The 12,554-nt window shown below is 44.6% G+C and overlaps 1 protein-coding gene across 3 annotated transcripts in view; it reads right to left on the bottom strand.

The window, feature by feature from the left end:
• The window catches only part of ERBB4 (erb-b2 receptor tyrosine kinase 4), a 481,597-nt gene that overhangs the window by 228,558 nt on the left and 240,485 nt on the right, over positions 1-12,554 (bottom strand). The window lies entirely within an intron of this gene.

The following is a 12,554-nucleotide window of genomic DNA, read 5'->3' as shown; positions in this document are numbered from 1 at the left end:
TCTCAGGTCATTATAAAACTTGAGCACCTACGGTGGTAAGAATTGTCCAAAACTGACTTTCTCAAACCATGTAGTTTAAATTGTTTACCCCTACAGATGAGCCTAGGAATCTGGGAGTCCAGGACTGTGTCCCACCCCTTCCAAACCAGACTCATGCTCCTACAGGACATACTATTTTAAAACGCATTTAGATGGCTAAATCCTAATATTTGGACTTAGCTGGTTCTCTGCTTTTAAATATGCAGCACCCTAACTTGGCTTTAGAAAGTTGTATCTGAAATACTGCAACATTAGCAATAAAGCAGAACAATGATGGCAAACTGAGAGGACTGACAGATAAGCCTACTTAGAAAAGTATCAAAACAGAAAACCTTCTTCCCATCATTTTCTTTACTCTGAGTAATCATGTTTGTGTGTGCATCTGGAACAGACTTGGTGTCTGTTTTGGACTTCAGGCAGAAGTGATTCTCCTGAATCTTCTACACCAACCTGCACCGTCTTCAGGAAAGTTCTGGATGTTTCCCTAAGCCTCTCTAGTGATTATCAGAATCAAACTAAACTCCAACACTTTAACAACTTAATGCTACCGGCCTTTAAATGCCAGTAAATTTTAAGTTCTTCAATGGCAATGACACTGAGACAACCCTAGCTCCTGCGAATGGCAAGAAGTAAGGCAAACAGCACAGCTTACCCCTACAAATCCTGAACTGCCATAGCTTTGTCTTGAAATCAATCCCGCATGGTGAGTGATCAGAACAACAAGCAGTACTTGCCTCACACACACAGCTGGACACAACTCTGCACCTGGCATTTTAAAATACACCCTTCGTGAATTTGCAATTAACACCTCTATTAAAACCTCTCCAGCACGTATCTCTCCCTTCTCTAAAATGATGCTAAAATCCAAGGTGAAGAAATTTAGCTGTGGTGCTGATTACTCCAGCACCTCATTCACCCTGAGGCTGAAAGGACAAAAGACAAGCTTGTGAAAGCCTTCTTTTCTTCCCAGGCTTGTAGTGCAGATCAAATGTGAATTGCTACAGAAGTCTGAGGCACATTAGGATTTCATAATGTCTTGTTCTCATTTTAAAAGGTTATGTCTGTACTGCAGTCAGAGGATCTCAAGTAGAAGTTTTGGGTTGGCTTTATACCACTTAGATCTCTTACGGCTAACAGTGTGACTCTGGTGGTGTGGAGATGACATTTGGCCTGCAGCCCAAATGTTTACTTAGTATCTATGGAAGCCTTTGTGGCCTGCCGGGTTTCTTCCCTGCACTGCCAAGTGCAGCTGAGCTGGGTTTAACTCCCTGGCTCCCACAGAGCCCGCATTCACTACAGCACTTACACAGAAAAGACAGAATAAAACAACCCTGCAAGTTTCATGCCATGCAAACATGACATTTTTCATGTATGAAGGACATCAACAAACGCCCTCCTCCTGCTCACCACCTGCAGGTACCATGGCTGCCATTCTCACCTTTAACCCTGCTAGGGTTTTAAGGTTTTTAAGACAAGAGCATAAAAACCCCTGGCAAGGATGCAGGTAATACATTTCCCAATCACACAGCAGAGAGGTGAAAAACATGATAGAAGAAGAGTCAATAGCTGCTTGTTATCACACTCCCTCTGAACTGCAAAAATGTCTTAGGGAGCTGTGAATTACTCCCCTATTGTTCTTGCTATATCATTATTTTGAAGTGGTTCATGCCTGCGTTATTTGGTTGCCTGCTTTGTTTGCTTTATCAGTTTGCTAGGTGATGTATAATTAAAAAAGCCCTGTTTTACCACCTCACTCACAGATCGCTACAGATAACACAACAAATGTGATAGCAGGAAAGACACAATATAAGCTTCAACTGCCGCAGCTTCCCTCTGAATTTATTGGAGCTTTCCCTTCTGGGATACGTGTCTCTCATCAGAAATGGAGCTGTGCTACAAAAGCCAGTGTTTATTTCCCACTGACACCAGTCAACACAATGGCTTGTTGACAAAGCAGATTCAGACAGCAGGTGAGACTGGACAACACTCCTCAAACACTCACAGCCCACCAGGACGTACATCACATTTGGAGATAGACCTGGAGACTGAGCTCACAGATCACAGCTGGACAAGAAGTTGCTGTGTGCAGATACTCCACAAACGCTTGCTCCAGTGAACAAGCTCTGCACCACCCTCTCGATGGCACTCTCTCTCATCACCCTTTGGGCTGCAGCAACCAGCACTGCCAATTGCTCCATCCTTTCCTCCAGTGCCCTGGAGTTCTTCGTCTCTGACATCTCTTCGGCTCACAAAACCAAACTTGCTGATACCACCTCTGCTCTTATGACCTCTTTGTCTACCGTTGCATCTGGAGCTCCTGCCCAGGCTCTTCTCATACCCTGACAACACCACCTTTCCCTCAAAAACAAAAGAAAACCAACCACACTTCACCCTTCTGTTTCCTTCCCAATTTCACTTCACTCATCACTCTACTCTTTTTTCTTACCCCCACACTTTGTGCTTCCTTCTTATCACATCAAATAAAGGCAACTTTTGTTCATTCCCAAGATCTTCCAGGGCCAATCACTCTCTCATGCACTATTTATGCCTTCTCTCTCCTTCAATAAGCCCATCATGCCACCTTTCATCATACACAAGACATTTTCAAACATCTTTTGTTCTTTCTTCTGTACCGTATCTCACACAAAGACGTGGACAGCCAGCAAGTTATCTCATTGACCTCTCTCAAATACTTCTCTCAAATCTTCTTTGCCTTCATACAGAAGAGAAACTCGGCATCCCTGCTAACTGTGGGTGTGCAGAGCCAACATTACCCATAAGAAGTAGCAGACTTGCTTTCCCCACTGCTGAGTCCACTGGTGGCTCCCTGCCTTAGACATTCTGAGCTATTTAGGGCAGAGGCTATTTTTGCCAATCTTTTCCTACGCATTTATAAGCCATGACTAGGAATTTAAGTGCTGCTTATAGATGAAAAAGATAAGCGATGACCTCTATGTTTCAGAGAAAAAATATAGCTGAAGTCTATGGATTAACAAAGGCTTACAAACTCATGACTTAGAATATGAACGCTGTCCTCAACATAGAAATGTCGGGACAGAAATACTTTTAACAGCTAAGAGAAATATCTATGTTTATCCAAAGAAGTTTCAAGAGGTTGTGCTGTTGGGATTTGATACTATAATATCACCAAGCTTTAGTAAAATTTGGTACAACACATTCCTGTGGGCCATCTGGGGAGCAAAGAGAAGAACACAAACATCCTCTTACCACTGCTCCACAGTAACTTATGAACCAGCAGTCTGTGAGCCTGTGGAGATTTGTACACCAGCAGTCAACTTCTACACCTTATCTTTAAGGAGCCTGAAGGTGAAATGTGGCCCTCACTGCAGGCAAGTGGCCAGTTCAGAAAGATGATGGGTTAGATTTCAGTTCCCTTCTGCTGAAGCTGTTTTGGTCAGTCTTCAGATGAACTGATTCAGGCACTTCACATTAGCCCATGGTGGCCAAGACAACATGAACCTGACAACTTAGAGTTGGAAGAACTCTGGTACATCAGAAAAACAGCCTGATAACACAGCCAAGACTGAAGGATATTACATGGCAAGAATAATAGCTCTTAAGCAAATTGCTGTATTCAGGGGCATGAAACAAGACTGTATAGAAGTAAGTTTACAGGCATTTGTTTCTTTTGCTCTCTCCAGACATAGACAGCAATGCATAGGAGAGCAAAAGGATTAAATAAACCATCTTTTTCCAATCTCTGCCTTCCAGTAAAAATGAATACTAAGCCATGTTGGCAAACTTAGTACCACTTCAAGTTGAAAATACGGACAAGGCTAGTAGGGCACCACAGCCAGCAAAGCAAGAGACACAATCTTCCCCTTCAGCTGCATCTCATTTCTCCCTAATTTGTCATGTAACTCCTGGTCAAAGCAGTAGCAACAAACAAGAAAGGACTCTGTCTCACACAAGGCTTACACTGGTTTCACTAAAATCAGTTTTGAAGTCAAGTCAGCTCAGCAGGTATGAAATCCCACGTGAATCCACTTAACTTAGTGCACAGACATCAATTTAGCTCATCTGAGTTGCTGCAGTAGGCAAAAATCAATACAAGGCACTTGTAAATGGATATAGAAGTACATTCATGTGGGGTTTGCTTCAATTTAGCCAGTTTTGTTAGGTGGTAATTTTACTTAAACCCAAGTAAGTTTTCTTTGCAGGCTACAGTTAGATCCTAGATTATGACACTAATTACCCATATCAGAAAGTAACTTGCCTATCTCTTAGCAGGCTACCCGGTGTCTGCAGCACATCCCAAATCAGATAGATATGAAACCTGCCATCAGAACCTGGTGTCACCAACCTCTCATTGTTGGGGCAGCAAAACCACCATCACGTAGTGCTTGCAAGGCACATCGGCACCACCCCCAGCTCATATGCTGAAGAAAAAGGGAATCAGCAACCTCCAAGATGCTGCAAACTAGGTAGCATCCTTCTAGCAAACTGCGCAAGCTCAGCAGCTCTGGAAGACCTTTCCCATGCTGCTCTTGAAAAGACCTCCTATGGATACCAAGAACAGACAGGAATCAGATTTTTGACACAGCTTTGTAAGGCATGGTCAAACAGTGCACTACCTGGTTGCAAGTTGGCACTCACAGGGAGACTAAGCTCCAGCCTGAAAGTCCTCTGCAGCCACAACACTGCCAGTGTCACACAGCACGTGATCTCTCCATGTTAGTGCTGGGGAAGGGAGATGGAAGCTTCAACTCCATATGCCCAGCTCCTTCCTCCCCTCTATAAACCCATGACTGGCCCCTGACAAGGTTATAAAAGTGATACGAACCAGGCCAGACTGAACTTCATCCCTTCCAACCCTCCTTTTTTCTGAATGAAAGCATTCTCTCCTTATTTTTCAGTTTCCCTGAGGACTGACGCTGTGAGATAACATCCCTATCTGAGATTCATCTCCTTCCAGAAACATCCAAAGAAAAATACATTGGAGGACTACTGACACCAGGAAAGAATGTGAAAAAAGAAGAGTTAGCATGCAGGGCTGATGGACAATGCACTTCATGGTCAGGAAAGTCTTCATGTCCCTTCTGATCCACCTGCTGTACTCAGCAAGCCATAACCTAGATGGCCCATCCACTGTGGATGGAAAGTGCCCTGAGTACAGAAGCATGCAGCAGAACGGCCACTTCTCTCTGAAGCAAAGCAGTAAGGTTGAACAGGCCACTGACAAAAAGCGATTGCAATTATATGTTTTTTTCTATTTATATCAGAAGTTAAATTAACAGATTAATGTTTACATCCAACCGCTTCTACCAGCCTGAAGGGGAAATGGAGCAGAATGAGGTCAGCAGAGGTCACAGCTCATTCAACACATCAGTACAGTCAAATCTGCTCAGCAGAGCTTTGATTACTTCTCCAAACTTCAAGGCTGGTTTGCGCTAATACTTTTTTATTTTTTTAAAGAAAGCAAGGAATAAAAGGCTAAAGCCAAGGCCACGTTAAGATATTAATAAATCTCTCAGCTAGCAAAAATATTATCTTTATTTGGGAAGCTGAACACTTCTGAATATTAAATCAAAACCATTCAGCTCTCTACATCCAGAAGTCTCACTCCTGAATGAAACTGGAGCTGTGGCAAGACTTACTGAGCTCGCATGGGGCTAACTGCACAGCCCTTGGGATTAATCCATTCTGTAGTTACAGCCATTAAAACATCCCTCTCAGCTCTTCTTTCCACGTGCACTGAGCAGGATACTGCCCTTGCAACCTTACCTAATGCATATTTTAGCTGGGTGCTCGCTTTTAAGACATCAAGTCTCGCTTAAAGATCAGCCTCCAAGCACAGCCATTGCTAAAGCAACACTACAGCACACACCAGGGCTGGCCTGTCAGTGCATCCGTGTGACCACCAGAAGCACAGCTACCACAAGCCATAGTTAACTCAGCAGGAGGGAACAAAATCACAGCCATATCATCACAACTCCCACACAACCCTGCATGAGCAAGGAGGGGGGGGGAAAGGGAGACGAGCCCTGATCCTCCCAATCCATTCAATCCACCGTGCACCGAGTGTTTTCTGAACAGCAGCTCTTCTACCCCTGAACAGAGGGCCCAGCCCCTCCCTGGCTGCCTGCCCCTGTGGCAGCAGGGCTCTGACACCTTCCTGCAGAGCAGCAGAGTCTCCTGGAAAAGGAATAATAACCAGCACTTCGGTCTGTAAAAAGAGCCAGCAGCGGGCTTAGCCTTTTGTGCATTACATCGTATTTAATTATTATCATCATTGTTTGCAACAATGTGCTCAGGATAATGGATTTGTAACCGGCTGAGGCTTGTAAAGAATTAAAGTATCAGGCAAAGAGAATCATTATTATTTCATGGAAATGAAGCACAGTTGTTTTAACTCCAATGGAGGAGAAACCCACACTCCGTTTCTTCCACTACTGCTTCTAGTAAGAAGAGCAAATTTCAGTAGGATATGGCCTGGGTAGTCAAGCCATGGAAATGAAGTCAGCCATGACCCAACACAAAGTATGCCACTACTTCAAGTGTCCCTCTTGGATGTTAATTCGACTAAAACTAAACAAACAAAACAAACAACAACAAAACAAACAAGAACCCCATGCACACTCCATTCCAGAACCAGAGACATACTGAGAGCTCAGTGTGACATGCATAGAGAATAGGGCTGTGCATCCAACATAACTCCAGAAGTGATGACAGCATGCTCCAGGGACACCCAGCATACCCTAACACTGCTGTGTTGGGATCAGCTCAGGCACTGCAGTGAGCAGCTCCAGGTAAGCTCAGCCTCGGCATCCTGCCCACTGCTGCCCATTACCATCCCTGAAGCAGGCTGACTCTGCAGCACTCCATCCAGAGCCCAATGACAGAACCAGCTCCCAGAGCTTTTACAGCCTGAACGCATTGCTTAGCTGATCCGTTCAACACAAACCAAAAACCCAATACAAAACCAATCCGCTAACATGATCTCATCTCTCCAGCTAGGCAGAAAGAATCATCTTCAACTCCACCCTTCGCTCCATGCTCCCACATCAGGGCTACGCGTGGCTTCAAAGCCAAATTATGCAGCAGGGCTATTTCTGATGGGCAGAAGCAGAAATCGGCTCCCAAAGGATCAACATGAGCCTGGTATAAGCACAGTCTCTGAGCAACAGCTGGCCTGACAGACCAACACCCTCCGTCCTCTAAGCCTTAAAGAAATGCAAAGTACATCTACAAAAGTTCCACAGAGGTGGAGGTGGGGGGAGAATAAAAAAAACAGAGAAGGCTGAAGGGCTTCAGAGAAGACAGCCCCTTGAGCAATTCCCAAACATCAAAGAAAAAGGCCTCCAGTGTGTTCTCCTCCTGTGATAGCTTTGCTCCCCCTCCCTGCCTGCAGGCAGGTACCTACAGCTCCATGTCCACGTGCATCACCTGCTTCCTGCTCTGAGTACCTGGCACTGTCACTTCAGAGCAATCAAGGTTCATTCTGCGTGGAAAGAAGCTCTTGCAAAGCAGGTGGAACCAGCTGGGGAGTACCAGAGCACTACAGCAGCTCTGTATCAGCCACGCTCCTGTGCAGTCTGCCTGCTCCTTCATCCCCAGTGCAGCTACTGCTTTGGAGAGTGCTTTTGCTTTGCTATTAGTCTGCAGTGTTTGGGTGTTACCCACTTTGTCACCTCTGTTTGCAGTGCCTTCCCTTCCTCTGCTGGTCCATGTTTCTATTTTTTGGTTCTCCTCAAGGTTACCTTTCCTGCCAGGACAGCTCTGCATTTGTCTCAGCAGTGTGAGCAAACTGCTAGATAAGCTTCCTATGACCATCACTCACTCTAGCTTCTAAAGCCATTGGACTGCTGTGAAACCACCTATATTCAAACTTCCCATAGTGGTTTTGACAAGAGCAGTCCCAAAGTTGACCAGGCTGCAGTTTGTGGCACCACAAGGACCACATTTGATGTGCAAGGGAGGAGCAAGCAGCCTGGGATGGAGCTGGTCAAACAGCAGGTGGGAGGACTTAACTCTTTCAGCCTGTAGATAGTGAAGCTAAAGAAGGGACCTCACACCCTTGGCTTTGGTTTTTAAGTGAGGTCAATAGGCCTGTGCTGCCTGGTAGACACATGCTGCAATGCCACTGAAGCGCCTGTGCTTAAAGACATTCATCTGACACCTGCTGCCCAGAGTTTCATGCCCATTTCGAGCTCCACTGCCACACCAGCGCTCACACCTCACATCCTCACTGTGCTGACAGAGCCCGCCACCTATGGCAGCTGAACCCTCCCTCTGCTAGGGAGGGCTGATGGGTTACATACACCATGTAACACAAGACTAATTATTTTACAAAAGCTCCCAATTCCTTGTCAGCTGTTGCCTGCCAGAAGAAAATAAGAAAATCAATGAAATCAGAAGACTGTAGAGAGAGAAAAAAGAAAAACACACACTGAAATCAGCACCTCTTTCATTCACATGAACCTAAGAAGATACACTACTGGAGTAACAAGGATTTGCAATCCTAAAATAGCCAGTCCCAACCAGCACAGGCAGAGTCCCTTCCTGTCCCAAGCAGGAGCTGGGATTTCTCAGCAGTGCTGTCACTACAAGAGGTACAATTTCTTCCCCAGTGTAACACTGACTTCATTTTACTGAAGTTATAGAGTAGCTCAGCACAGATCCCTCTGCCAAACTCAAACATGTTGCAGTGCCACCCATTCCTGACCCATGCGATTGAAATGGAGGGATTAGTCTGCTCAGACATTTAACTCTCTGCAAAGCATGTGGCCAGAGAAATCCCCGTGCTGCTGGAGCTTGTGAGTTGCTGAAGTCAGGTAAAGCTACTGCTTTGTTAAGAGGTTTCAGCATTACTGGATTTATCTTGATTACCCATATATCTAAAAAGGTAAAGGGTGTTTCAAGCATCTGAAACTTAGAGAATTTCTTTCCTTGTAATTGAACAATGTACTGAAAGAGAAAAATACTGCAGAGAGGTTAGAAGGAGAAACTTGCCAAGCAAGAGAGAGCAAATGACACCATTATTTTACATGGCATTTTTGGTGACAACGACAGCACACCTGGGCATATAGTGGAAGACAACATGGGCCAATTTGAATTCCAGTTTATTATCAAGTCAGAGCCCTAAGGCCAAGGGTTTGGCCCAGCTTCTCCTCCCTGTGGTTGCAAGCTCTGCTTTGGTCACAGGATAAGTTGGTTGAGGAGACCTCCTGGATCTGAAGTACTGAAGGCTCATGTGGAACATTCTGCAAATGGCTTCTGACAAACTGGCTCAGCCCACTTCCAATACACAACATGCATTTCATAGTTTGTGTGAAAATACTGGTAGGAGAGGGAGCAGCAAACAACTTGCAGAGACCAAATGCAGGAGTTTAAGATAGGCTGAATCCTTTGAATAGCCAATCAGAAAACATTTACCAATAAATTGTTAGTAATTGCTTCTTTTATGTCCTTTTGCCATAATCATTCCAAACAAGGTTGCACACTTCCAACTCTACAGACACAACTAAAAAGACGAAGGTGCTTTGAAATAAAGAAAGCTGAGCATAAATGGGTGATCTGCAAGTTGCAAAAATATCAGACACTAGTCAACAGCATTTAGCATGACAAAAGCATACCTGAATCCTTCGGAGACTGTAATATCCCAGCCTCAGTGCAATTAAAGTCCAACCACTGCTACTGAACATAATCGATGTGTGAGTATACATCTCTTGGGAGTGAGGACTAGTCTTCTGGCCATACACAATACACCTCTTGGCCTTGCTATACCACCTGTGACCCTTTTCCTGCTGGCTCCAGAGACTGTGCCACAGCACAGAGGAGCTTCCCTTCCTGAAGAAAGACCAGCCGCACTCATGATGTCCCTCCTTTTTCTCCCCACCAGCTGGTCAGCGGTGCTGTGCTGGGATACCAATGCTATCTGGCAATCCCAAACTAACAGGGAAGGAGTGTCCCTGGACAGACACCGAGTGCTGTGCCCACTTCTGCTAGGCACTACATTCTAACTCCCGCAGCAGCCCTGATAGCAGAGGGTACCAAAGGGATTTTTAAACAAATTCCTCATTCCTCCATGTATCCTAGCAACCCCTCTCCAAGGTTAGAGATGCTGATGCCTTGCCCACCTGTTGTATGGGAAGCCTGAGGCAAAATACATACTGCTTTCTTCCCAGCTCACTCAATAGTAGAAAGCCACAGAGACCAAGGGATGCATCACAACCAGCATACCACAGGCTCACCCACCCAGGCTGGGTGTCACACACAGGCATCAGCATCTCAGCAGCAACTCACAACAAGCAACACGTGTGGACCAAGGAAAGGCAGCAGAAAGGGAACAGTCCTAGTCTCTGTTGCAGGAACGCAGCACTGAACGAGCTCAGCCCATTTACAGCAGTCACCTTCTGTGTACAATTAAGTTGTTCCCTGCCCTGAGATTTCCCTGCTGGTCAAATGAGATGCCCTTACTTTGGGCATCACTGACCGAATCCTTTGGGCTACAATATTTGTCTGTCAGTCAAACCTCAGTTATTTTAATTCAGTATTTATCTCCATTTATGCAAAGCAGGAAGAAATAAAAGATTCTGCTGATTTTGTGTTCTCAAACTAATCACTGCTAACTCTGCTTTATTCTCACATATTTAAGATATTCTAGAGTTGCATGGACACATGCAGAGGAAACTCTATTACCAAGGCCAATAGGGGAGATTAGCTGATCCCAGCTTATTCAAGGATACGGCATTTGCTGTAGATCTCTGTTACTCATCTTCACTCAGAGGAAAATATGGGATACTTCATAAGTGGTTCTGGCTTGTGAGTTATCCCTCTTTCCCAGCTCATGAAGATAAATGCCATAATGAAATGCAGCCATCAGGTATTCTCTATATTTGGAGTACTCAAAGTGTGAACAATGATTATGCCCTTTCATTGCATAAGTTAAGGTTGACTGCCTAGCTACATGGGAGAGACAGGAATGATTTGCACTAGCTCATATGAAGTAAATGGAAAAAGGTGGCATTCCCTCTCCCTCAGCATCCGTTATTCTGCTAATCTCAGGCTGAATAATACATTCAGTGTGTCAAACCTGCACTTTATTTTAACGCTGCTTGGCAGCTGAATCTGCAAGCTGAGATGAGTCCAGCTGAGGTGGCAGCAGCCACTTAGTTGGTTCAATGTCTGTTTTTGACACTTTTGTGGAATCACTGACTACGTGTTTATAACAAGTGAGAAATAGATTTTTACAGGCAAAGCTTTCTGCAAGTGCCACATGAATTTTGAGGCCCACTCCTGACCTGCGCCATACTACCACAACTCCCTCTCAAGCTGACAGACATCATGAGTGAGAACAGGATTGTGTTTTCCCTGTCAGATCAAACATACTGCCATCACAGTTGCCTTTTTTTATATAGCTTAAGGGGAAAAAAAATAAATAAAATAAAAAAATCAAGCATTTAAAGATGAAATGTAAGCGTGTCAGAAATATCTGACAATAAAAACACAGCTGTTAACAACACACTAAAAATAATGCAATGGTACATCGCAGAAGAATGAAATCCTGCCTTTGGTTGAGACCCAGGGCGATCGGAAGGCGAGAACAGCCTCTGCACTTTATCATTCCATGTTAATACCTTTAAATCTGTAGTGGACTAGAAGCTGTATGGATGCAAGCTGGTGGGAACTGCTTCATCTTAAATACAATACAAATCACTGGCTGTTTCTAGTATAAACATAGAGCAGTTGGTAGACATGGGGAAGATCCAGACACAGCTCATCTACTGTGTCCTGGTGTCATTATGACTGCTGCAAACACCGCTTGTTTTTACACAGCTATTAAAGCTAAGGATGTATTAGGAAAATGAATAAAGTAGTAGTACGCTCCAGGGAGACTATCTGCATCAAGAAGCAAGTTGTGGGTTAGAACAGTCAGGTGTTTCTTAACCGGTACAGAAAATGGTCAAAGAACAGCTGCTGGAGGGACTCATGAGGCCCTGGCACATGCTATTTAGAAAACACTAAGAGCATTTTTAAGCACATACTGGCTCATACTCAGCAACCAAAAGCTATTTTAAACATCCATGGGAGACAAGCTCTTGTTATTAGGCACTACCAAGAGACAATACATTTTGAGCCGAATAATCCCAAAGGACTTTCTAAACAGCACCTACATTAGATGAAGTGGCTGTGATGATCGCATGTTAGGAAAGATTCAAAGACTGAGCTAAGGCAGACTTTCTCACAACACTTGAGAAGACAAACTAGCTATTCAGTGGACATTCTTGGTGCTGTGCCTATCACTGAAAAACAGCGTCCAGAGAGCGCCTCTGGAGCCAGGCACAGGGCAGCTGGTTCAAGAACAAAATCTTAAGCCAAGGCCTACAAGATACGTTTACTCATGTTACCAAGCAGCAAAGCAATGGATAAATAATCACTGAAAACACAATCCTTACTTCCTGGCAGAACAACCGCCTCCAACCCAAAAGGAAAGGGTTACCACCCATCTCTAGCCTTGACCTTTCTGCCTCAGTTTTTTCTGGACTTAAGTG

Source organism: Excalfactoria chinensis, chromosome 7 (assembly GCF_039878825.1).
Source record: "Excalfactoria chinensis isolate bCotChi1 chromosome 7, bCotChi1.hap2, whole genome shotgun sequence".
Lineage (NCBI taxonomy): Eukaryota > Metazoa > Chordata > Aves > Galliformes > Phasianidae > Excalfactoria > Excalfactoria chinensis.
This window is presented reverse-complemented; position numbering and strand designations above follow the sequence as displayed.